This window comes from Sminthopsis crassicaudata, chromosome X (assembly GCF_048593235.1).
Source record: "Sminthopsis crassicaudata isolate SCR6 chromosome X, ASM4859323v1, whole genome shotgun sequence".
Taxonomy (NCBI): domain Eukaryota; kingdom Metazoa; phylum Chordata; class Mammalia; order Dasyuromorphia; family Dasyuridae; genus Sminthopsis; species Sminthopsis crassicaudata.
In genome coordinates this window covers 88,953,311-88,978,456 of record NC_133623.1, presented here as the reverse complement: position 1 = coordinate 88,978,456, position 25,146 = coordinate 88,953,311, and the positions used below count along the sequence as shown (strand labels likewise).

General features: G+C 40.3%; 1 protein-coding gene across 3 annotated transcripts in view; it reads right to left on the bottom strand.

The window, feature by feature from the left end:
* Positions 1-22,878, bottom strand: part of LOC141548898 (E3 ubiquitin-protein ligase RNF166-like) — a 35,585-nt gene extending 12,707 nt beyond the window's left edge. Inside the window, exon 1 of one of the 3 annotated variants that reach the window (XM_074278172.1) lies at positions 21,035-22,878. The gene's annotated coding sequence lies outside the window, so the exon portion shown is untranslated. Of the gene's footprint in view, positions 1-20,734; positions 20,963-21,034 lie in introns of those variants that run through there. The other 2 variants (XM_074278173.1, XM_074278174.1) reach the window with 2 other exon arrangements.
* Between the last annotated feature and the right edge of the window lie 2,268 nt (positions 22,879-25,146).

The window sequence follows — 25,146 nt, the reverse complement described above, 5'->3', positions numbered from 1 at the left end:
CTACCTTAGAGATGGCTTCTATTATACATGTATATTCACATATATGTAAAATCCTACTACATATACTTCTATTTATCAGGGTTTTTTCTTTGAAAGCAGTAGCATATTCCTTTATAGGTCCATTGTAGCTGATTTCAGTATTTATAATACTCAAAATGACTAAGTTACTCAGAGCTGTTCTTAAAACAATATAGCTGTCACTGTATATAATATTTTCTTGTTTTGCTTGTTTCAATATTTCAACAAGTCTTTCCATGTTTTTCCCCCCTCTAAAATCACTGGGCTTATCATTATTTAGAGCAAAACAGAATTCCATCACCATCATATATCACAATTTGTTTAGCCATTCCCCAATTGATGGGCATCCCTGCATTTTCCAATTCTTTGTCACCACAAAGAGAGGTGCTCTAAATATTTTAGAACATACAGGTTTCTTTTCCTTTTTCCCTGAACATCTTGAGAAAGAGAGTAGTAACAGTAGTATTGCTAGGTCAAAGGTATATAATTCTTTGGGTACAATTCCAGATTGTCTCCCAGTTTTCCCACATTCCTTCCAACATTTGTTACTTTCTCCTTGTATCATTTTCAGCCACTGTGAAAGGTGGAAATTTGTATCTCAACATTGTTTTCATTTTCACTTCACTAATAAATACAGATTTAGAGCATTTTCTTTTCATATGTCTATAAATTGTTCTGATTTCTTCACTGGAAAAAGTGCTTGTTCACATCTTTTGACCATTTATCAATTGGGTCATATTTGTCATAGGTTTGACAAAGTTTTTTTTGCATATTTGAGATATGAGACTTTTATCTGAAAAACTGTTCATAAATTCCCCCTTCCAATTTTCTGCTTTACTTATGGCTACATTGGTTTTATTTCTACAAATAATTTTAAATTTAATGTAATTGAAATTATCCACTCTATACTTTACAATGCTCTTTATCTCTTGTTTATTCATAAATTATTCAGCTATCCATAAGTTTGATACGTAATATCTTCCATATTCTAATTTTCTTGTGATGTCTCCCTACATATCTAGGTCATGTATCCATTCTGACCTTATTTTACTAAATGCTATAAAATATTGATCTATGCCTAATTTCTGCCAGCCAGCCTGCTTGCCAGCTTTTCCAACAATTTTTTTTAACCAAATAATGAATTCTTATCCCCAAAACTTAAGTTTTTACACAAATCAAACACAAGAGTACTATAGTTATTTGCTGCTATATACTGTATTTCTTAGCTAGTACCAGATAGTTTTGATAATTACTACTTTATAACATAGTTTAATATCTTTCCTTTACATCCTTTTTCATTAGTTTCTTTAACATTCTCGATCTTATGTTCTTCCAAATGACTTTTGTTATTATTTTTTTTTTCTAACTCAGTAAAATAACTTTGTGGTAATTTAATTGGGATGGCACTGAATAAAGAGATTAACTAAAATGGTCATTTTTATTATATTGGCCCTGCCTACCCATGAACTATTAATATTCATTCAATTATTTAAATTTGATTTTATTTGTATAAAAAGTTTTTATGATTTTATTCATAAAATTCCTGGGTTTCCTTTGGCAACTGTACTCCCAAGTATTTCCTACTCTCTCCAGCTATTTTAAATGGAGGATACTATCTCATCTTGCAGGGTTTTGTTGGTGATATATAGAAATGCTAATGATTTATGTGGGTTTGCTTTATATCCTGCTACTTTGTTAAGATTACTGTTTCAACTAACTTTTTAGTTGTCTTTAGGATTTTCCAAGTATATCATCATATCGTCTGCAAAAACAGTTTTACAACCTCACTACCTATTCTGACACCTATTTCTTTTTCTTTTCTTATTATTTTTGCTAGTATTTCCAATACAACAGAATAATTCTGGTGACAAAGGGTATCCTTGGTTCACTCCTGATCTAAGAAGGCTTTTAGTTTATCCCCCATTACAAATAATGTTTGTTGATGGTTTTAGGTAAATACTTTTTATCAATTTAAGGAGAGAAAAAAAAAAAAAAAAAACCCAAACATTTATACCTATACTGTCAAGTATTTTTAGTAGGAATGAGTGTTGTGACTTTTCTGCATCTAATGAAATAATCATGATTTTTGTTAATCTTACTTTAAATACAATCAATTATCTTAATACTTTTCCTTAAGCTAAACTATTTCTGTGTTCCTGGTATAACTCCCACCTGATCACAATGCACAATCTTTGTTATATTTGCGTATCCATAGTCATTAATGAAAAAGAGTCTATATTTTTTTCTGTTTTGGCTCTTCCTGGTTTGGATATCATACCATATTTATTTCATAAAAGTAGTTTGATAGGACCTATTTTTTGCCTATTATTCCAAAGAGTTTACTTAATATTGGAATTAGTTGGTCTTTAAATGTTTAGTAGAATGTAAATCTGTGTGGATATGATGCTTTTTTTTTCCCTCGGAAAGCTCATTTATGGCATTTGACTTTTTCTTTCCAAAATAGGTTTATTTGACTGTGTCTTCTGCCAAATGTAAGCAATTTGCATCTGTGTAAATATTTTTCCATTTCACTCAAACAGTTGGATTTATTAGCATATAATTAATTGGGCAAAATCATCTTTATATTGCTTTGATTTCATCTTCATTAGTGGTATATTCACTCTTTGCATTTTTAATACTTATTATGTTAATATTTAGTTTTCTTCTCTTTTTAAAATCACATTGACTAATTATTTATCTACTTTACTGTTTTTCCATAAAACCAACTCCTAGTTTTGTTTATTAATTCAATACCTTTCTTACTTTCAATTTTATTAATTTCACCTTTGGTTTTCAAGAATTCCAATTCAGTATATAATTGGAGTTATTAATTTGTTCTTTTTCTAGTTTTTGTTTTGTTTTGTTTTGTTTTTATGGCATATTCAGTCCACTGGTCTGACCATTCTCTAATTTATTAATATAAATATTTAAAGTGATAAATTTTTCTCTGATTACTGCTTTTGCTATATCCCATAGCATTATCATAAACTTACTATTTCTATAATTTTTTCTTTAACTCATTTATTCTTTAAAATTAGGTTACTTATAGTCTCCAATTAGTTTTTATTAGTTTCCATGGTCTCTTATTAAAATTTTATTGCACTGTGATCTGAAAAGGATGCATTTACTATTTCTGCTTTTCTGCTTACTTAACTATAAAATTTTTATTTCATAATATATGATTGATCTTTGTAAAGTTACTATCTGCTGCTGAGGGAAAAAGTGTATTCTTTTCTATTCCCATCCAATTCTCTCCAGATAACTATGACATCTGGCCTATCCAACACTCTATTCACCTCTTTGACTTCTTCCTTATTTATTTTTTAGTTAGATTCATCTACTTTTGAGAGAGGAAGAATAAAGTTCCCACTATTATAATACTACTATCTATTTCTACCTGTGATTCATTTAGCTTTTCCTTTAAAAAAAAAAAATTAGATGCTATCCAAATTCCTAGAGAAGTTATGAAAGCTGCAAGAATTAGACAGTAAAACTATAATAGTGGGGGATCTCAACCTTGCTCTCTCAGAACTAGATAAATCAAACCACAAAACAAATACGAAAGAAGTTAAGAAGGTAAACAGAATTTTAGAAAAGTTAGACATGATAGACCTTTGAAGAAGAATGAATGGATACAGAAAGGAATAAATCTTTTTCTTGGTGATACATGGAACCTACACAAAAACTGACCCTGTATAGGGCATAAAAACTTCAAAATCAAATGCAGAAAGGCAGAAATAATAAATGCATATTTTCAGATAACAATGCAATAAAAATTACATGCAATAAAGGGCCAGGGAAAAAAAGGCCAAAAATTAATTGAAAACTAAATAATCTTATCCTTTTTTTATATGTCTTTTTTATTTTCAAAACACATGCATGGTAATTTGACAACATTGACTCTTGCATAGCTTTGTGTCTCAGATTTTCTCCTCCTTCCTCCCACTCCCTCCCCTAGATGGCAAGCAATTCAATATATGTTAAACATGTTAAAATATAGGCTAAATCCAATATGTATAAACATATTTATACAATTCTTTTGCTGTACAAGGAAAATCAGATCAAAAAAAGAAAGTAAATGAGTAAAAAAACAAAATGCAAGTGAACAACAACAAAAAGAGTGAGAATGTTATGTTGTGATCCATATTCAGTTCCCACAGTGCTCTCTCTGGGTGTAGATGGCTCTCTTCATCAAAAGATCATTGGAACTGGCATTAATCATCTCATTGTTGGAAAGAGTCACATTCATCAGAATTGATCATCATATAATACTGATGCTGTTGTGTACAATGATCCCCTGGTTCTGCTCATTTCACTTAGCATCAATTCATGTAAGTCTCTCCAGGCCTCTCTGAAATCATCCTGCTGGTTGTTTCTTATAGAACAATAATATTCCATTACATTCATGTACCATAATTTACTCAGCCATTCTCCAATTGATGGACATCCACTCAGCTTCCAGTTTCTGGCCACTACAAAAAGGGCTGCCACAAACATTTTTGCACATTCAGGTCTCTTTCCCTTCTTTAAGATCTCTTTGGGATATAAGCCCAGTAGCAGCACTGCTGGATCAAAGGGTATGCACAGTTTGATGACTTTTTGAGCATAGTTCCAAATCCATTCACAGTTCCACCAATAATGTATCAGTGTCACAGTTTTCCCACATCCCCTCTAACATTTGTCATTATCTGAGAGGTGTGCAGTAGTATCTCAGAGTTGTCTTAGTTTGCATTTCTCTGATCAGTAATGATTTGGAGCACCTCATATGATTAGAAATAGTATCAGTTTCTTCATCTGAAAATTGTCTGTTCATATTCTTTAACTATCAATTGGAGAATGGCTTGAATTCTTATAAATTTGAGGCCTTTATCAGGACACTTAAATGTATGTTATTGCTTCCCTTCTGATCTTGTCTGCATTAGTTTTGTTTGTACTAAAACTTTTAAACAATATAATCAGAATTATCTATCTGGTGTCCAATTATGAGTTCCAGTTCTTCTTCAGACACAAATTCCTTCCTTCTCCACAGATCTGAGAGGTAAACTGTCCTATGTTCTTCTAATTTGCTTATAATATCATTCTTTATGTCTAAATTATGAACCCATTTAGATCTCATCTTGGAATGCAGTGTTAGGTGTGGATTGAGCCCTAATTTCTTCCATACTAATTTTCCCAGCAGTTTTTGTCCAGAAGTGAGTTCTTATCCCAAAAGCTGGAGTCTTTGGTTTTGTCAAACACTAGATTGCTATAGTTATTGCCTATTTTGTCTTGTGATCCTAACCTATTCCACTGATCTATTTCTTAGCAAAATCAAATGATTTTGATGACTGCTGCTTTATAATATAGCTTTAAGATCTGGCACAGCTGGGCCACCTTCATCAGCTAAATAATCTAATCCTAAAGAATGAATGGTAAAACAACAAATCAAAGACACAATCAATAATGGCAATTATGAGACAGCATACCAAAATTTATGGGATACAGCCAAAGCAGTTCTTAGGGGAAGTTTTATATCTCTAGATGTTTACTTGCATAAAATAGAGAAAGAGAAGATCAATGAATTGAGCACATGACTAAAAGAGCTATTTAAAAAATTAAAAACCACGTGCAATTAAATACCAAATTTGAAATTCTGAAAATGAAAAGGGAGATTAATAAAACTGAAAGTAAGAAAACTATTGAACTAATAAAGAAAACTAATAGTTGGTGTTATGCCTTAGTTTCTTTGAATTATTATGCCCTGAATAAAATTATTAGAGCCCCATTCCTTTCTTCCTTGCCATTAAGACTGGAAGCCCTGAAATACTATTGAGTCATAAAACTCCAGGTACCTTATCTCAAATGCTTGCTGGGATAATTCCCCCTCCTTTTGGAGTATTGCCTCTCACTTTGATGTCTCCTGCCCTCAAACTTCTTATCGTGACCCCATCCTGTCAGGACTAAGTTATGATCCTTTCTGCCCACCCAGCGACCTCGTCCCTCCCCCCCCCCCCCTTATCTGACTTACTCAGGTCATATATCCTGGGTAGCTTAAAAAAAAAAAAAAAAAAAAAAAACCTATAAAAGGTCTCTGCCTCAATTGCTCAGAGTCCAATGATTTTTTGGACAAGAATCCCATTTGACTGGTAGTCTAAACACTCCACAACTAAAATGATTAAAAACCACTCTGTCTTGTCTCAGTTTCTCTGGCATTACATTGGTTTTATGGAAAAACAAACAAACAAACAAACAATAAAATAAATAATTCTTTAGTTAATTTGATTAGAAAAAGATAAGAAAATCAACTGTTATTATCAAAAATGAAAAGGGTGAACTCCACCAATGAAGAGGAAATTAGAGTAATAAATTAGGAGTTATTTTGCCCAACTGTAGGTCAATAAATCTGATAATCCTAGTGAAATGGAAGAATACCTACAAAAATATAGATCACCTAGATTAACAGAGGAGGAAATAACTATTTAAATAATCCCATTTTAGAAAAAGAAAGTGAATAAGCTATTAATCAACTCCCTAAGAATAAATCCCCAGGACCAGATGGATTTGCATGCGAATTCTACCAAACATTTAAAGAACAATTAATTCCAATACTACGCAAAGTATTTGGAAAACTAGGTAAAGAAGGAGTCCTACCAAATTCCTGATACCTAAAGGGTCAGAACACAGAAAGAAAATTACAGACCAATTAATGAATATTGATGCAAAAATCTTAAATAAAATATTAGCAAAGAGATTACAGTAAGTCATCCCCATGGTGACCAAGTAGGATTTATACCAGGAATGCAGGGCTGGCTCACAATTAGGAAAATTTAGCATAATTGACTATCAATAACTACACTAACAGAAATCATATGATTACCTCAATAGATGCAGAAAAGGCATTTGATCAAATCTAACACCTATTCCTATTAAAAACACTAGAGAATGTAGGACTTAAAATGGAGTTTTCCTTAAAATGACCAGTAGCAAAAAATGAGCTGCTAGTTTAATATTGCTATTGCTTCATTTTCTATGGTACCTTTTATTATAATAGTTTCTCTGTTTCTCTCTCTTAATTAAATCTACTTTAGCTTTAACTTTGTCTGGGATCATGATTGTTACAACTGGTTTGTTTTTTTTTTTTTTTTTGCATCAACTCAAGTATAATAAATTCTGCTTCAGCCTTTTAACTCTGTGTGTAGCTCTCATTTTTAAATGTGTTTCTTGTAAACAACATAATATTAGAGTCGCCAATATTTCTTAATGCCCTCACTCAGAACTCCTCCCAAACCAGCCTCCATATTCCCACTAAGGCTGCAGGAACTGGTCTGTGAATTCTTTACTGCAGTCCATATTGCGATTCCCTCCTGCTTGGTAAATTTTGTTGCATGGCGGCTCCCTTCAATAAGCCTCAGACATAAACCAGTTATTTTAGAAAAAAGGGAGTAGGGCTGAAAGGTATTCAAAGTATATTGCATTCTGCCTGAGGTCAGTCCTTGATTAGGGATTCCCAAATATGTAGAGACTGCCCAGGTTACCTTCTTCAGCTTCTTCTCACACTGCAACAAATGTTTGATGCTTACTTAGCTAAGACAAAGAAAGGAGATCCAAGAAAGGAACTGGGCAGGCAGTAAGCCAGGCTTGCTGGCTCCAACTCTGTTATAGTGAACAAGAGGAAATTACACATCAGTGGTAGAGAGACTTAGGGATGACAAAGTGAGCACTTCATGTGTCCCTAAAATTGTCCTTTCTAAACAGACAGCTAGTCCGCCTACATCAAATGTCTGGTCTTTGGACACGTTTCACGGATTTCTATGTCAGGATCCCTCCAGTGGCAAAGTACTTAGTTTCTTAAGAAATCAACAGCTCATCAATGGACTCCACCCCCAACCAGCCGGTGGGAACCAGGCCCGAGAATATATGGCAGGCTGCTGGTGCAGGAAGAGTCCACGGGCTCTGCCTTGTGGAAACCTGCAGAAATGGGCTGCACTGAGCCACTCCCACTTGCATCCCAGGCCCTGCTATCAAACTTCCTCAGGTCCACAAACAGTATGTATTGGATTTTGTGAACAGAGGTCATTTTATTTCATTTATTCTATTTCTATTCCCAGAGCCCAGTACAATGCCTGACCAGTTAAGTGATTAGTTAATGGGGACTACAAATGCGCAAAGGGGAAAGCCGAGGTAGAACAAGAACAGAGGCAAAAGCAATAACTAATCTCACTATGCAAGCAAAATATACTGATTCCCAAGATAGGATGTGTAGAGACAGTATATGAATCACAAATCTCCAAAAAGACTAGGACAAGACAAAAAACATGAAAACCGTAATGTAAGAAGTAATATAAGAGAATTACCCAGAACTTCTGGACACAAAAAGGAAATACCAATTGGAAGAATTCATGTATCACCTCCAGGAAAAGGGGGAAAAAGCCCCAAAAACTCAAGGCTGCAAATTCTAAAACATGTAATCATTAACTTTAAAAATTGACTTCAGGGGGGCAGCTAGGTGGCACAGTGGATAGCCCTAAAGCCCTAAAGTCAGGAGGACCTGAGTTCAGATACTTAACACTTCCTGGCTGGGTGACCCTGGGCAAGTCACTTAACCCCAATTGCCTCAGGGGAAAAAAAACTGACTTCAGGGGCAGCTAGATGGCTCAGTGGATACAGTGCTGACCCTGAAGTCAGGAGAACCTGAGTTCAAATCCTGCCTCAGACACTTAATACTTCCTAGCTATGTAACCCTAGGCAAGTCACTTAACCCCAAACTGCCTCAGCAAAAAAAAAAAAAAACAAAAAAAAAAAAACCCAAAAAACCAATACTATCGAAAAAATCCAAGTTCTGCAAGTGATAAGGTGAAATACTTTCAAATACAGAGGAAAGGAAAATTGAACAACACAAGGTTATTATGCACTTATCACAACTTACATGAGGCAATGGCATAATGTGTTCTCAAAAAATTGATGGAACTCAGGATGCAGACCTAACCTGAAAATCTGAGCTTGGCCGTAAATACAAAAGATGGATGTCCAATAACAAAAAAGTGTTTGAAGCGTTCTTAGACTGAAAATCAGACCTCAAGTGATGAGAATACCTCAGACAAGAGAAATACAGGAAGGGTGAATATAAGGGCAGCACAAAACAACAGAGGGCCAGTAGAGTGGTCTCTGCTGTAAGAAGAAAGGTTTCTTTCTAAATGTACACAAAGAGACACAGATGAAGATCAAAATTTGGTGGAGGGAGCAGTGAATCAAAGTTATTGGGGTTTTTTTTTAAACATGGTAGAAATGTTAAATCCAATATATGCACACATATTTATACAATTATCATGCTGTACAAGAAAAATCAAATAAAACCAGTAAAATTAAAAAAAAAAAAACAAACAGAGAGAGAGAGGGGCAGAATAAAATGCAAGCAAACAACAAAAAAGAGTGAAAATGCTATTTTGTGGTCCACACTCAGTTCCTATAGTCTTCTATCTGGGTGTATGCTCTCTTCGTCACTGAACAATTGGAACTGGTTTGAATCATCTCATTGTTTGAAGAGGGCCACGTCCATCAGCACTGATCATCATATAGTCTTATTGCCGTGTACAATGTTCTCCTGCTCCTGCTCATTTCACTCAGCATCCGTTCATGTAAGTCTCTCCAGGCCTTTCTGAAATCATCCTGCTGGTCATTTCTTACAGAACAATAATTGAATCAAAGTTTTTTTATGAGACTATATTACAAAATGGGAAGGTGTATGAAGGGGGAATTATTAGGGAATAGAAGAGAACATGGTATATCTAGGTCACATTGAAAACCAGCTGTGAGAGAAAGTGACCTCTGTGTCCTCAAGAAGAGTTTGAAGAGGAGTGGGTGAGAAAGGGGAAAAGGACTGAAAGGGTGGGGAAAGAAAGAGACCTTGCTTTGCTGGTGGGAGGGAGTTCAATGAATAAATGCTCCTATGGGTAAAGAGATATTCTGTGAAGGAAAATAGAGCCCTTGCATTGGGTGCGGTCTGGGGGAACTGGCACTTGCAAAGGACACACGTCCTATTTTGGAAGAAGGGAGTTGGAGCTTTTAGGGTCAACTAGCAGTGGGATGGCATGAATCCAAGATTTTGAGGCAAATGGGAAAAAGCAAATAGGGGAAAGGTATAGATATAGGATGAGATGCATAATCATGGATATCATGAGGCAGAAATTGACATTGTTCTGAGGGATAGTGCTAAAGGAGAATCCAGGAATGAGTCTCTACAAACAAGGTGGAGACCGAAATTCCCCAGAGGTCAGAACAGACATCTTCAAAGTTCTGACTGCAGATGATTTCAGAGAGGCCTGGAGAGACTTACACGGACGTGGCTCTCCTCAACAATGAGACGATTCAGGCCATTTTTAACTGTTAGAAAGCCATCTACACCCGGAGACAGCACTGTGGGAACTGAGTGTGGTTCACAACATTGCATTTTCACTTTTTATTATTGCTTGATTTTTTCTTTTCTTTTTTTTTTTTTTTTACTGGTTTGATTTGATTTTTCTTGTACAGCACAATACTTGTATAAACATGTATTCATGCATTAAATTTAATATATATATTTCTACCATGTTTAACATATTTTGGACTAATTGCCATCTAGGGGAGGGCATATGGAAAGGGAAGGAAAATTGGAACACAAGGTTTTGCAAGGGTTTATGTTGAAGAATTGTCCATGCATATGTTTTGAAAAATAAGCTTAAAAAAAAAAAAAAAAAGAAAAGAAAAAGAAAAAAAACCCACAAAGTTCTGACAGCTTGAGAAACACAAAAAACAGAGGAGAGGAGAAGGAAAGGAGGAGAGAGACAGAGAGAGAAAGAGGCAGGTAGACAGACATTAGATAATTATGGGGATCATGAACCAAAGAATGAAGGTCTATATTACAAATACAGAAATGACCAAATGAGGGCAGGGGAAATTAGGGATATAGTTAAGAGAAACAATGGCAGTATGATCACCTTTAAAAAAAGACTAAGCTAAAGTTAACATAAAGAACACAATACTATATTTAAAAACAGACAAGGGAAAATAAAACTCGTTTCTAAAACACTCAAAGAGATAAATCTAACTTCTCATAACTATAAGGGAATAAATTTTTAAAATCAGCAAAATGAAAAAGTGACACTGAATTTTAGAAAACCCCTACAATCTGTTTCTCACAAGAAATCCATTAAAAATGAAGACATAAACAAAATAAAAATAGGGGCTGGAAAAAATTCCCCATTCTTAAAGTGAATCTAAAAAAGTTGTAGTCACAATCATGGCACATGGCAAAGCAAAAACAAACATCTGAAAGCTGAAAATGTATAAACAAGTACACTATGTCTTAGTGAAACTACATCATAGACAACAAACCAATGTGATTAGCAAACATTTATGCTCCAAATGCCTTAGGGGCCAAATTTATAAAACAAATATCATGGAGCTGCTACACAGAGATATAGAGAATAACGTAACAATGACCGGAGATTTCAATATTCTTTTCTAAGTTTTGGATAAGTCTAGCAGAAACATAAATGGAAAAATAAGCTGAACAAAATGCTAGAGAAACTAGAGTTAAAAGACTTCTGGAGTTTTCTAAATAGGACTGCAAAAGAAAATGGATTGTATATTTAAATAACTAGAGAAACAGAGTAAACTTTCAGAGAAGAATATCTGAATTTTTGAAGAAAATGCAGGAGGAATTGATCAATGATGGACAAAATCAGCTACACCCAGGAAAGGAACACTGGGAAATGAATGTGCACTACTTGCATTTTTGTTGTTCTTCCCAGGTTATTTTTACCTTCTGAATCCATTTTTTCTTGTGCAAAAAGAGAACTGTACGGATCTGCACACAAATACTGTATCTAGGATATACTATAACATTTTTAACATGTCTAAGACTGCCTGCCATCTAGGGTGGAGGGAGGGAAGGGAAAAGTTGGAACAGAAGTGAGTGCAAGGGAAAATGTAAAAACTAACCCATGCATATGTTCTGTCAATAAAAAGGTATAGGGAAGGGAAGAAGGGAAGGGAAGGGAAGGGAGGAAATAGACACAAAGGTGCCCAAAAGAATGCAAAGTACAAAACATTAACTCCAGGAAGAAGTATTTTAAAGACCTAGCATCACTTTCCCCACAATTTTACATAAACTAGCCCCAAACTATGACACTCTAGCTGATGTAAGAAACCTATGTTGGGACCCATTCACTCCTACCAAAGTTTTGCCTTGAGGGTTACACTAGTACAGGTTCTGAGCCAAGATCGCATTGGGTACTGAATATGGAAAGAGGCTGATTCAGGAGAACATATTTTAATGACCGTTAGTTAAGACTTCACATAATTAGAATCATGTTCTGAATGAGGGGCAGCACCCTAGTGCCATAGACACGCCAGTGTCTGCCAAAAAAAAAAAAAAACATGACAAGAAGCTGTCCTCCAACTGGGATCTACATCTTCATATATCAATTTAGAACTTATTGGGAAACATGGTGTAACCTGTTAGTCTAAGCCTAATTTCGACTTAATTATTTTCTAGTTATCCTGGCAGGGTTTCATTTATTTATTTTTTAACAAGAAAGGCATTCATTCCTAAGTGTTTTATATTTTGATGTTTATCAAGCACAGAGTTATAAAGTTCCATTGTTTTTAGTTCTCATTTTTCTAGTCTACTCTTTTTTTTTCAGCCAATACCAAATATTTTTTGATAACTTCTGCTTTATAATAGTTTAAGTTTTGACCATCCAATTTCCCCTTCATTTTAAACATTTTTCCTTATTTCCTTTGATAGCCTATATCTATTTGTTTTTACAAATGAATTTCCTTACTGTTTTAATAAGTTCTATAAAGCATCCCTTTACTTGTGTCACTGCTACAGCGATCAAAAGCTAATTAACCCTGGGAGTAATGTCATTGTGATTACCTCACTATGGCCCAATCATAAACAATCAATAGTCCTCCAAGTAGTAAAGATTTTTTTTTGTTTCTTTAAGAGCATTTTTTAATCGAATCCAAGCATATACTCTGTGGCTTAGAGAGCTACCAGCTCTAAACCATGTTCTTCCCCCATCCTTTCCAGCTCCCATTACATGCAGGCAATGTCTTGCTCACTAATATTTTTAGGCTCAGTCCTAAATTCGATACCTGGCACTTAATAAATATGCTTAATAAATCTTCTATCCATTTTCCTAACTCTTTATCCATCAATCATCTATCCATCACCTATTAACCAGATGTCATTCACGTCTTTCTCTCTCTCTCAAGTCTCTTTATTCCTTATACCATTCATTCCCTCTCTCCCAAAGGGCAATCAGATACAATGAAACCTTGATCTTCCTCAGACTATCTCTCTCAATTCTGAGCATTTTCATATCCTATCTCCCAACTGCTGGAATTGTCTATCTCTTAGATTTCTTAACTTCTTTCAAATCCCAACTAAAATCCTACTTTCTTTTTTTAAAAGAGTTTTTTATGTTTCCAAATACACATATAGGTTTCAACATTCATCTCTGCAAAACTTGTGTTCCAAATTTTTCTCCCACCCTTCTTCCCTCATCCCCTCTAAAGATAGCAAGCAATCTAATATAGGTTAAACATATCAAATTCTAAACATATTTCCATATTCATCATACTGCAGAAGAAAAAACCAGAAAGGTGAAAGAAAAAGACGAGCAAATAAAGAACAACCACAAGTGAAAATACTAGGATTTGATCCACATTCAGTCCCCATAATCCTCTCTCTGCATGTAGATGGCTTTTTCTATCACAAGCCGTTTGAGTTGGTCTGAAAAATCTCACTGGGGGAAAGAGCCACATCCCTCAGAATTGATCATCGTATAATCTTGTTATTGTCATGTACAATGAACTCCTGGTTCTTCTCACTTCACTTACAGTTCATGTAAGTCACTCCAGCCTCTCTAAAATCATCCTCCTGATTGTTTCTTATAGAACAATAATATTCCATAACATTGATATTCCATCACTTATCCAACCATTCTCCAATTGATGGGCACCCGTTCATTTTCCAGTTTCTAGCCACTATGAAAAGGGCTGCCACAAACATTTTGGCCCATACAGGTCCCTTTCCCTTCTTTAGTATTTCCTTGGGATATAAGCCCAGTAGTAGCACTGCTGGGTCAAAGGGTATGCACAGTTTGATAACTTTTGGGGCATAGTTCCAGATTGCTCTCCAGAATGGTTGGATTCTTTCACAACTCCACCAACAATGCATCAGTGTCCCAGTTTTCCCACATCCCCTCCAACATGCTGCATTACCTTTCCCTGTCATTCTAGCCAATCTGACAGGTGTGTAGTGGTATCTCAGAGTTGTCTTAATTTGCATTTCTCTGATCCACAGTGATTTAGAACACTTTTTCATATGACCAGAGATGGCTTTCATTTCTTCGTCTGAAAACTGTTTGGAGAATGGCTTGCATTCATAAGTTTGAGTCAATTCTCTATATATTTTTAAAATGACACCTTTATCAGAACCCTTAGTTGTAAACATTTTCCCCAGCTTTCTGCTTCTCTTCTAATCTTGGTTGGACTGGGGTTTCATTTGTACCAAAACTTTTTAATTTAATATAATCAAAAGTATCCATTTTGCATTTCATAATGTTCTCTAGTTCTTTTATGGCCACAAATTCCTTCAGTCTCCACTGATCTGGGAGGTAGACTATCCCTTGTTCTCCCAATTAGCTTATAAATACCACCCTTTATATCGAAATCATGAACCCATTTCAAGCTTATCTCGGAATAGGATATTAGGTGTTATTCAGTGCCTAGTTTCTCTCATGTTGTTTTCCAATTGTTCCAGCAATTTTTGTCAAAAAGTGAGTTCTTCTCCCAGAAGCTAGAGTCTTTAAGTCTATCAAACACTAGATTGCCATAAACATTGACTATCATGTCTTGTGAACCTAGCCTCTCCCATTGATCCATTATTCCATTTCTTAGCCAGTGCCAAATGGTTTTGATGACTGCTGTAAAGTTCTACTTTTTTCTATAAGCCTTTGCTGATGCCCCCAAATGCTAGTACTACTTCTTTGCTAATTATCTCCAATTTTTCTTGCCTAATTCTCTGTCTGTACACAGTGAAGATGTTGCTTACAAGATTAGATTATAAGCTTCCTGAGACCTGAAACTGTCTTTTACTAACTTCTGTGTACTCCCAGTACTTACTCACTGCCTGGTACAGAGCAGAGGATTAATAAATTCTTTTTGACTGTTGCCTGCCTATCTGGCTAGCTAGCTAGCTATGATCCTCAGCATTTCTCAGCTCCAAAATCTAATTAGTTCCCAAGGTGTGTCCCAATAACATAAAACATTAAAGCCTCGCTGTTGTTCACCCCCTTTTCTCTACTTCTCTTTTAAAGAACGAGCTCTCTGCAGTAAGATGGCAGGAGCTTTTATCTCAGTCTCTCCAGCCCTGATATGCAGTAGGTGCTGAAGAACTGCTTACTGAACATTTATTTCCCAGGGAAATACCATGGTACTTTGGTGACTTCTGGTGTCTGAAATGAAGTCGCAGCTCATTGAGAAATCTGAGGCGTGTTCTCCCCGCTGCTGGCCAATACAGCAGATAGTCTTAGGATATGGTTTTAGGATCCCATCATGTGTCCAAATCCTAGTATCGTATGCCAGCTCATTCCCAAACCTGTTTTTATTGGAATTGAGCACCTGTGACAACTTATTCCCCATTAAAGGAGGAAGAAGAGAGTCAAATTAATCTTTGGTTTATGAAGTGAAGCAAGTAATGAATTCCTTCCATGTAAATAGGAATTCAGACTAAATACTCCCCCAAATGACCTGTATACACTCTTAATCACTTCCCAAGAGACAGGATGAAGGTTAAGACTAGGGACCGGGGGGACACAGTATTGTGTAGGTTTCACCCTACAGTGGTATTTTCTTCAATGAAAATGGAAGAGGGGACAGTTTTTATAAGGAAGTGTGGCAGTGGCGGCACAGTGCATGGAGTACCAGGCCTGGAATCAGGAAGAGTCTTCTTTGAGAGTTCAAATCTTGCCTCAGATACTTACTGTCTGATCCTAGGCAAGTCACTTATTCTTGTTTGCTTCAGTGTCCTCATCTGCAACATGGCCATGACCCCATAGTGGGGATCTTCTAAGTGAATGTGGGAGTTGTGAAATTATAATTTATTATTAGTAAATGTTTGATCTGTGTAGCTATTTTATATACCTGGGGTCACATAATTTCTTGGGAGAAAAGGGGTCACAAGTGGGAAAAGTTTAAGAAGCCCTGACCTATAAAATGAGCTGGAGAAGAAATAACAGATCACTCCAGTATCTTTGCCAAGAAAACCTCAAATGGAATCACAAAGAACCCAAGATGGCCAAAAAAGACTGAATAACAACAACCAAAAAAATCATTTCAAAAGATTTACTCACACTAATGGAGCCCTAGTTGTACTACCAAATTAATTTACACTTTTAATGCTATTCTGATCAAGAGATCAAAAAATATATATCATAAAACTTGAAAAAAATAATAGAATTCATTTGGGAAAAGTGAAGATGTAGAATATCAAGAGAAGTTAGAGAAAGGGGAGAGAAACAGAGGGAATAACAATTCTACACCTTAAACCGTATTATGAAGGAGAAGTCCTCAAAACTGTCTGGCATTGGCTAAAAATTAGGTAGATCAATGGAACAGATTGGACAAGTCAGAGTCAGAAGCAAAGGAACTCAATAAACCAGTGCTGGGTAAATCAGAAAACATCAACTAATTAGGAAAGAACTCCCTATTTGATTATAAATTTCTGGGAAAACTGCAAGACAATCTGACAGAAATTAGGCAATCCACAATAAACAGATGTGTTATAGATCATACTATTAAAAATAAAATTAAATTAAAAAAAAGAAGAGAAATGGATCATGTACCTCACATAACTCTGGATAGGCGGTGGATTATTAACAAAAGCAGGGAGAGGGGCGATTACAAAAGATATAACCAATCACCTTGATTAAGTGAAACTGAAAAACTTCTCTAACAAAAAATTAATTCATAGTGAATGAGAAAGGAGGCAGGCAGTTGAAACAGAAGAGAATTTTGGTATCAAATTTCTTTGAAAAGAATGTGGTATCAAGGCAGCCCTGAGTTCAAATCTGGCCTCAGACACTAATATGACCCTGGGCAAGTCACCTAACTCCAATTGCTTCAGTGCACAAAAAAAGAATTTGGTATTTAAGCTATATAATCAATTAACACCTCTACATATACATATATGCATAAATGCATAAATACGAATACATTTTACATATGGCAATACCATAGTCGACACCAGAAGCTATTCCCCAAAAGATGAGTAGTCAAAGGATATGAGAAACGAAATGTTTTCCAAAGAATTGTACATTCTTAACCACTCCAATAATATTACAAATCACTGTGGGTAAAACCGTGGCAGAAACAAACTAGAACAAGAACCAGACGCTTCCACATCAAGGAGGCTTTCCTGATTTTGCTGGCAAGGGAACCTTCCGTGTACTGGCACAGGTTTCAATTTGGGCAGAAGGCGAATCGGGGATAGGGTATCTCAGGACTGGACAAAGCTTATTGATAGGGGCTAGCAGGGTAGGAATACAGTATCTCTTCATGGGGACTACGGTGAGGCTGGTAACAAAGGCTCCTCAGCTTACTATCTCCCGTAACCCCATCCTAATAGACAGGACTGTGCCTGCTGTCTCGGTAGCAAGATGGGGTTGGAGCGGGTAGGGCAACAATACTAACAGGTTCGGAGGCAAGACAGAACTACAGAAAGAAAAGAAGCTTCTATTTTCTCTGCTACCCACATCACTAACAGGAAGAAAAACGCAAAGCAAAACCACCCTGAATTTTCACCTCACACTCCGCAAACTAGCAAAGATGACAATAGTCAAATTGTAAGCGTAATGCACTCTTGGTAGAACTGGGAGTTGCAATATCCATTCTGGAAAGCAATTTGGAAGTATACCGAGAGAAAAAATGTTTATAGCCTCTAGCCCTGAGAGTCTCTTAGAAGAAGCCTTCTTAAACTTTTTCCATTCGTGACCCCTGTTTGTCAAGAAATTTTTATGTGACCCTGGGTACATAAGTATAAAAAAATTTACAGAAAATAAATCATAAAGAAATTTATTTTAAAACAATTCCTTGGCACATATGTAATTTTACTAGTCAAGATCAAGAAAATTTGGATAGTCATGAAATAGATGTGCCGGCTTCGTTTTACCTAAACAATTAAACCTTGCAACATTCGATACCTTCTGCTGTTGCCAAGTTTTTGGTGACCTCCACAATGAGTTGTGGGGTCACAGCCCACAGTTAAGAAGCTTTGTTTTAGAAGTCTAATGCCTCAAAAAGGTACCTGATAACAGGAAAGTCTCTCCATAGGCCAAAATCTTATAGCACCATTTTTCATGATGGCAAAGACTTGGAAACAAAGTGGCTGCCCATGCTTTGGGGACTGGGCAAACACTGCGGTCCATGAATGTAATGGAATATGATTACTTATACTGAAAAAAACAACAAAAAACGATGTGTGTTATAAATAGCGACAGCCGTGGAAATCTTTACATGAACTGACTGTGAAGACTGAAGCAAAAACAGCCAAGAAAACAAGATACAAAGATGACACACACACAGAATATGATACAGAACAAGCCCCGCTTGAATAAAACACTGAGAAGGCGCCCCAGCACACTTGTTTGTGGATGTCAGAAGTCTACAAATGGCGCACATTGTCACCTGTTCAGACTTTGGTCTTCTTCTGCTTTTTAATCTTTTAGAAGTGTTATGTGACGTGGCTCTTTGGACATTGGAAAATCATGGGGATGTGAAAAGGATCATTTTTCAATAAATGGTTTTTTTCAAGGTTTTTTCAATGGTTTTTTCAAAACTAAGAGAGACATGAATCACCTTCAGGAAATTAAAGGCTCTGACTGTGGCCATTACTTTCTGATGAACTAGGTAGGAAATAACCTCTCTCTGGGGCTTGGTTGGCAGAACTCCATGGGCAATTAGTAAAGCAAGAGAGCTTTACCAGGCGATCAGTGTGCAGTTTATCCAACGTAAGCCGTTCTTTCAGGTCAGTTCTCTTTTTTTAAATAACTTTTTACTGACAGAACATCTGCATGGGTAATCTTTTACAACATCATCCCTCGCACTCACTTCTGTCCCGAACGCCATTTCTCTTTTCCGGATAATTAAATCCCCTCTCCTTCGATGCCGAACCACCCCTCGATGTCCCGTTTTGTCCCAGCACTAACTTCCAAGGAACCGGCCTGGCTTAGAACGTTCAGCCTCGTTCTCTCCCCTCTCTCATCTATCTCTTGCACAAGTACCAGTGATTTTCCTAAAATGCGGCTCTGAGCACAGCGCTGCCCCCCTTCAATAAACTGCCGTGGCTCCCTACTGCCCCTGGGTCAACATCCCCCTTCCTGGGATGGCCACTCACAGTCCCCTCCAACTTTTGTAGCCTTTTTCCTGGGAAGAAGACGGACTGGAGAGGAAAGTCCGGGAGATCCACTGCTGTTCCCCTATCCCGGGTGCAGCCTGGGGGCGGGGAGACCCACCAGGAGGCCCTTGCACATCCCCGGGGTGACCGGAGAGCAGCGGAGATGCCAGAGCCGTTGTGTGGACGGCGATGACGGGGCCTGACACCTGACTGAATGTGGGGGCTGAGGGGGGGGAGTGAAATGGAGCAGGACAAGGGGGGGGAGGGGAGGGGAGGAAGTAAGACAGGGAGGGAGAGAAACAGGGAAAGGGGGGTGAGAAACGGACAGACAGACAAAGAAACAGAGCCGAGAAATGAGACAGAGGGGGGCGAGACAGAGAGGGAGGGAGAAATGAGAGAGAGACAGACAGGGGGGGGGGAGACAGAGAGGGAGGGAGAAATGAGAGAGAGACAGACGGGGGGGGGGGGGGGGGAGACAGACAGGGAGGGAGGGAGAAATGAGAGAGAGACAGACGGGGAGGGGGGCAGATGAGGGAGAGACAGAGAGGGAGGGAGAAATGAGAGAGAGACAGACGGGGGGGGGGGGGAGACAGACAGGGAGGGAGGGAGAAATGAGAGAGAGACAGACGGGGGGGGGGGGGGGGGAGACAGACAGGGAGGGAGGGAGAAATGAGAGAGAGACAGACGGGGGGGGAGAGACAGAGAGGGAGGGAGAAATGAGAGAGAGACAGACGGGGGGGGGGGGCAGATGAGGGAGAGACAGAGAGGGAGGGAGAAATAAGAGAGAGAGAGATGGGGGGGGAGAGACAGACAGGGAGGGAGAAATGAGACGGGGGGGGGGGGGGGGGGGGAGATGAGGGAGAGACAGACGGGGAGGGAGAAACGAGACAGGCAGACACTAAGACAGAGACGGGAGACACAGAGAAGGGGGGGGGGGGACCTGTAAAGAGCACCGAGTAGGGCGGGGCAGCCCCGGCCTCTAGTGGGGGAAGGGCAAGCATCCAGGGAAGCTGGGAGGGAGGGGGCCGCGGCGGGGCGGGGGAGGCCCGGTTCCCGGGGACGCTGGGGGGGCTGGGGGCAAGACCCCGAGTTCGGCTGCGGCCGGGCCGAGCTCGGTCTCCCTTCCCTTGGGTAATCAAAAGGAAGACGACGGCCCGCCGGCCATTTCCCCCCGGAGGGGCGGCCCTCCCCTCCCGCGCGGACACCGACGAGCGCGCCCCCGGGAGCCCGCGCGCTCCGCCGCGTCTCCCACTGTCCGGGAAATGTGGGTTTGAAGCGGCTCGGCGACAGTACCTGGATCCGGACAGAAAATCCGTTACCTGGGTAGGCCAAAAGGCTGGGCTGCTGCCCTCCTCGTCCGTTCTCACTCTAGACGCTAGATGGCGCCGAAGGGCCGTGACATAATTATAAATGCTCAAAGCGCTTACGAAGCTCGAGCTAAGGAGGGGACGCCGAGACCACAACGACGGTCTGTAGCCTTAAAGGAGCCCTGCGAGAGCCGACATGCAATTTTATATCAACGTATAGCAGATATTAAGAAAATGCAAGTTAACCGAGGCCTTGTGTGACGTCACACAGGGAGGTGGGGCTTACCTCCTTCCGTCCGTAAAGGGACCGCAGGCGGTGACGACGGAGGAGGGGTCGGGGGCAGGGGCCTATGACGTCAAGCGATGAGGGGTGGGAGACGACAACCCTTTAGGCCTCAGCCCCGGGGGACGGCTTCCCCCTACTCAGCCCGGAGTGGAACGAAGACGAGGAGGAGAAGGCCTGGACGGCTGCAGCCCCGGCCCCTGCGAATGTCAGGAAGCCCCGGAACTAGAACCCGGTGACCTCAGCGAAGAGCCGGAAGTTGTATCTGGAGGGGGGCGCTGACCTGGAGCAATGGCCGGGCCGGGCCGGACGCCGAGGGGAGGAACCGGGAGCCGTCACGGAAGGCGGGGCCTCGGCCCCTGGAAGGCCCGCCCCCGGCCCCTGCCCGAAACTGCTGGGAGGTGGTAGACTCCGGAACAGGATCTAGCCGTAAATGAACCGGAGTCTCCCCCTCCTTGCGTCCCGGGCGTATTCCTCTTCCTCCGCCTCCTTTCCTTCCAGGCCGACGGGGCCCCCCGCCGGAGAGTCGTGGGGCGGAGGGAGCCGAGGCGCTTCCCAGGGGTGGGGGGAGGTCCGCGGCGTAGGTAAAGCAACGAGGGCCAATCCTAGAAACGCGAGCGTTTCCTCCAACCAATGACAGAAATGAGGCTACCAGGTTTGGGGACGCGGGCGAAGGAATCCCGAGGGTAAAAACGGAAACGTCATCCGGGAGCTAGGCAGCCCCGGAGTCAGGAGGTCTGAGTTCGAATTCGGCCCCAGACGCTTAACGCTTCCTAGCTGTGTGACCCTGGGCAGGTCACTTGACCCCAGCCTCGGGGGATGGGGGTGAGGGGGGGGAACCAAAAAGAATGAACCCCGATGTCCCAGGCCTGGGAGGGGAGTCAGGCTCAGAATTAAGCACTGGCCTTCTGGCGGCTCAACCCTACCCTCCCGACTGGAACTTCTCCACCTTCCTGAACACGGAACAACTTCTCCTTCCTGAACACGGAATTCCATCCCATCCCGAAGAAATGCGAGGTGTACTTAGCAAAGGGATTGAGAAAGAATTGTTCCCCAGGGACAAGGGACAAGGCTCTGGGCCACATGGCCCAGTCCGCTGAGCAATCCAAGTTAGGTCGGACCCAGAGACCCACCCTCTGTCGTGCCCCCGGGGTTAAATGTTCCCTGGAAAACCTACTTAGGAGCCATCCCCTGGCTGGCCTTCCTTTGGGCCGGAACTCTCCTTGCCCTCCCCCCATGCCTTCCCCCCATGCCCTCCCCCCATGCCCTTCCCCCGTGCCCTTCCCCGTGCCCTTCCCCCATGCCCTCCCCCCATGCCCTTCCCCTAACTCTACTAGGCTCCCAACCCCACTTGTCCCCACAGCTAAGTAAATCTTTTAGGGTGCTAGGTCCCTGTGGGCCCCAAGCTCCTGGGGAATTGTGAATTCCTCACTGGAACTTGTGTTTCCTGTGCTCTGGCCCTCTATTCCATGTTTCTCGTTCTTGCTGTCTAAGGGGCCTTCCCGTCAGCTGGAGCCTCTTCCCCTACAGGAATCCACCTTTTCCCAGGAGAACGGCCAGTGTGGATTCTTCGCATGACTGAACTTCGGTGCCTGTCCAAACCCACGCCAAAAGTCTCGTGGATGAGGGACAAAAGCGGGCCTGAGCCCAGGGTGGGAATGTAAAAAACCTTACATCCTGCGCACAAAAGTGCCTTTCTTGGACAGACCAGAGCACTTAGGCTCCCGAGAAACCCGTTTGTTAGAGCAACTTCTCCGTATCCTCTGGAAGCAGAAAGTCTCCTCCGCCACCAATCCTATTCTACTATCCTGTTGTGTCTAAAATAAAGCTGCCACGCTGTGCTTCTCGCAATATGGCTTCTGTCTTGAAGCTGATATTGCCCGCCAAGACATCTCGGTGTTCTTTCCTAATCACGAAAGCCTTCTCTGTCACCCACAGCTTTCGGTAGGCGAACTCTTTCGCCGCAGACTGCCCTCAGCGCTCTGGAGACAGAGAGACGGACGAAGCTCCAGACCCTCCCCTGCCTAGTGCAGCACCCTCTTCATCAGCACTTGGTGCTCAAAACCCTTGGCCTTTTTGACAACTAAGACATGTGAACCCGAATATTTTCTTATTTCTCAGCTAAAGAAGGGGCGTCACGGCTGGGAACCAATGTGCTCACTGGATAGCGAGTGATGAACCTGAGAAGAGAGGGGTAAAATGCATATCTCCTTGTCCATGCTTAAGGGGAGGATTTTGAGGTTTTAGAGCCGTTTGCATCCCCAACATTGCAGAGGGAACTAGTAGTATCTGTCCATCTAAGATTGAAAAAGCACACTTTTCTCTCTAGCACACTCCTATCTCTTGGCTTGCATTTTTTTGCTGTCCCAGACGTGCGTCTTTGCCATACAAATGACCCTGAGTTAAGCTTCCCTCCTTGGAGGAGAGAGTAGAGGTCCAAGACCTGGCCTTGTCTGAAAAGATAAAGGCCTTGACCTCTGCAATTTGTGATTAGGTCCAGCCTCTCTGATGCACCTTAGGTTCCCCCAAACCCTCTCCCCATATCCTGGAGTCAATCTGGGGATCCCGAGTATATAGAAGGGTGTGGCTCTTTCAGCTTCTCCTCAACGGATATTTCCCCATTTCCCCACCCTCTCTCTACACAGACTTCCTCCAGGTGGCTTGGAGCAATCTGGGAATCTTGGACCTTAAGGTCTTTCCCCTTTCCCTCCAAATGAAGAGGCCATGGAATAGGAGATTCCTTAAATTGAGGAAATTGAGACAAAATCGTATCCAACAAATAATCTGTTCCATCGCTGAAAAACTGGTGGTTCTTGCATAAACTTTTGCAACTCAAGCAGTTTACGTTGAATGAGGAAAGATAGAAAAACTCTTTTGTAGATTTTATAAGTGTTTTGCCACTGATAAACATCTGTGCCATAGAAACATCATAGCTATTTCCTTTCGGATTAATTCTGAAAAAGTTCTCATTCCAGTCAGAGTGAATGTTTCAAATTGATTTTCAATCATTCTGCTTAAATTATTTAGAACGAACCCCAAGTAAGCTGTGGATTGGAGATCCTTGATGGAAAGTCAACTATAGGTTATCAGCTCATCATTTTAGCTTTGAATGGCTCTTTCTCCTCTGCCATGGTTTTCCATGGAAAACCGTGATGCTCTTTCATATGCATTCTCAGGGAATGACTGCACAAATGAAGCTCCAATATTCTCATGTGTTCTGTAATCTGTGCTGAGCCTTGATGGAACGGTATCCAATTGAAATTAGGACTTCTAGTAAAACAGCAAATGCACAGACATGCCAGCTTTTATTGTAGCTGTTGTCCTTAGAAACTTGCCATTTTTTGGATGTTTCAATATTGACTTTCTTAAATTAGCATTACTAATTCATTCCTAAGAAATCACAGCAACTATTCCTGTTAATCGAGAGGATTGTTGACGGGATTTTAATGGCTGAATTAGTAATGATAATGAAAAATAATCAAGTTACTGAGTCCTACATTTTCAGGACAAGTTCTTGGCACGTGGCCAGAAAGGGAACTTCCTCTTTTATGTCAGAAACTTTATCCACAGCTGAAAGCAGCCTCGGTTCAAATGGTAGACAGAGACCTCCAGACCTTGTCCCCAGTATGTCTGCTCCCCAAAACACAGAAAAGAAGGAAGTGATGGGTCCCCAGCCCAGGGTCTACTGCCTACCCTAGGATTGTGGAACAATTACAACCTTTTTGCTCCTTATTTTTCTCCAAGAAACCCCCCACCTTAACTTATCTTCCTTATGTCGCACCTCTTGGTGGGCTATTAGAATTGCTAGCTCAGCAAAGTGCTAATTTGCTAGGTCTCCCGAGTATAGCCTGAAACCCTCTGGCCTTCTCCTTTGTCAAAAGGTAAGGGATCCTCCCCCAATTTTAAGTCCCATTCTTCCAAGTAGCAGAGTAAGCGGAGACCCAGTTTTTTTTCTCCTCCAAGGTTCATTGACCACTTAGCAAAACAGGGACATTCATGGGAACCCTGTAATTCAAGTCATCTTGCCATTTCTGGTGTGTATTTCACTTTTTCTGAGATGCTGCGACTTTGGGAGTCAGCTAGGACGACTGGGACTGGGACTTTTCCCTCAAAGT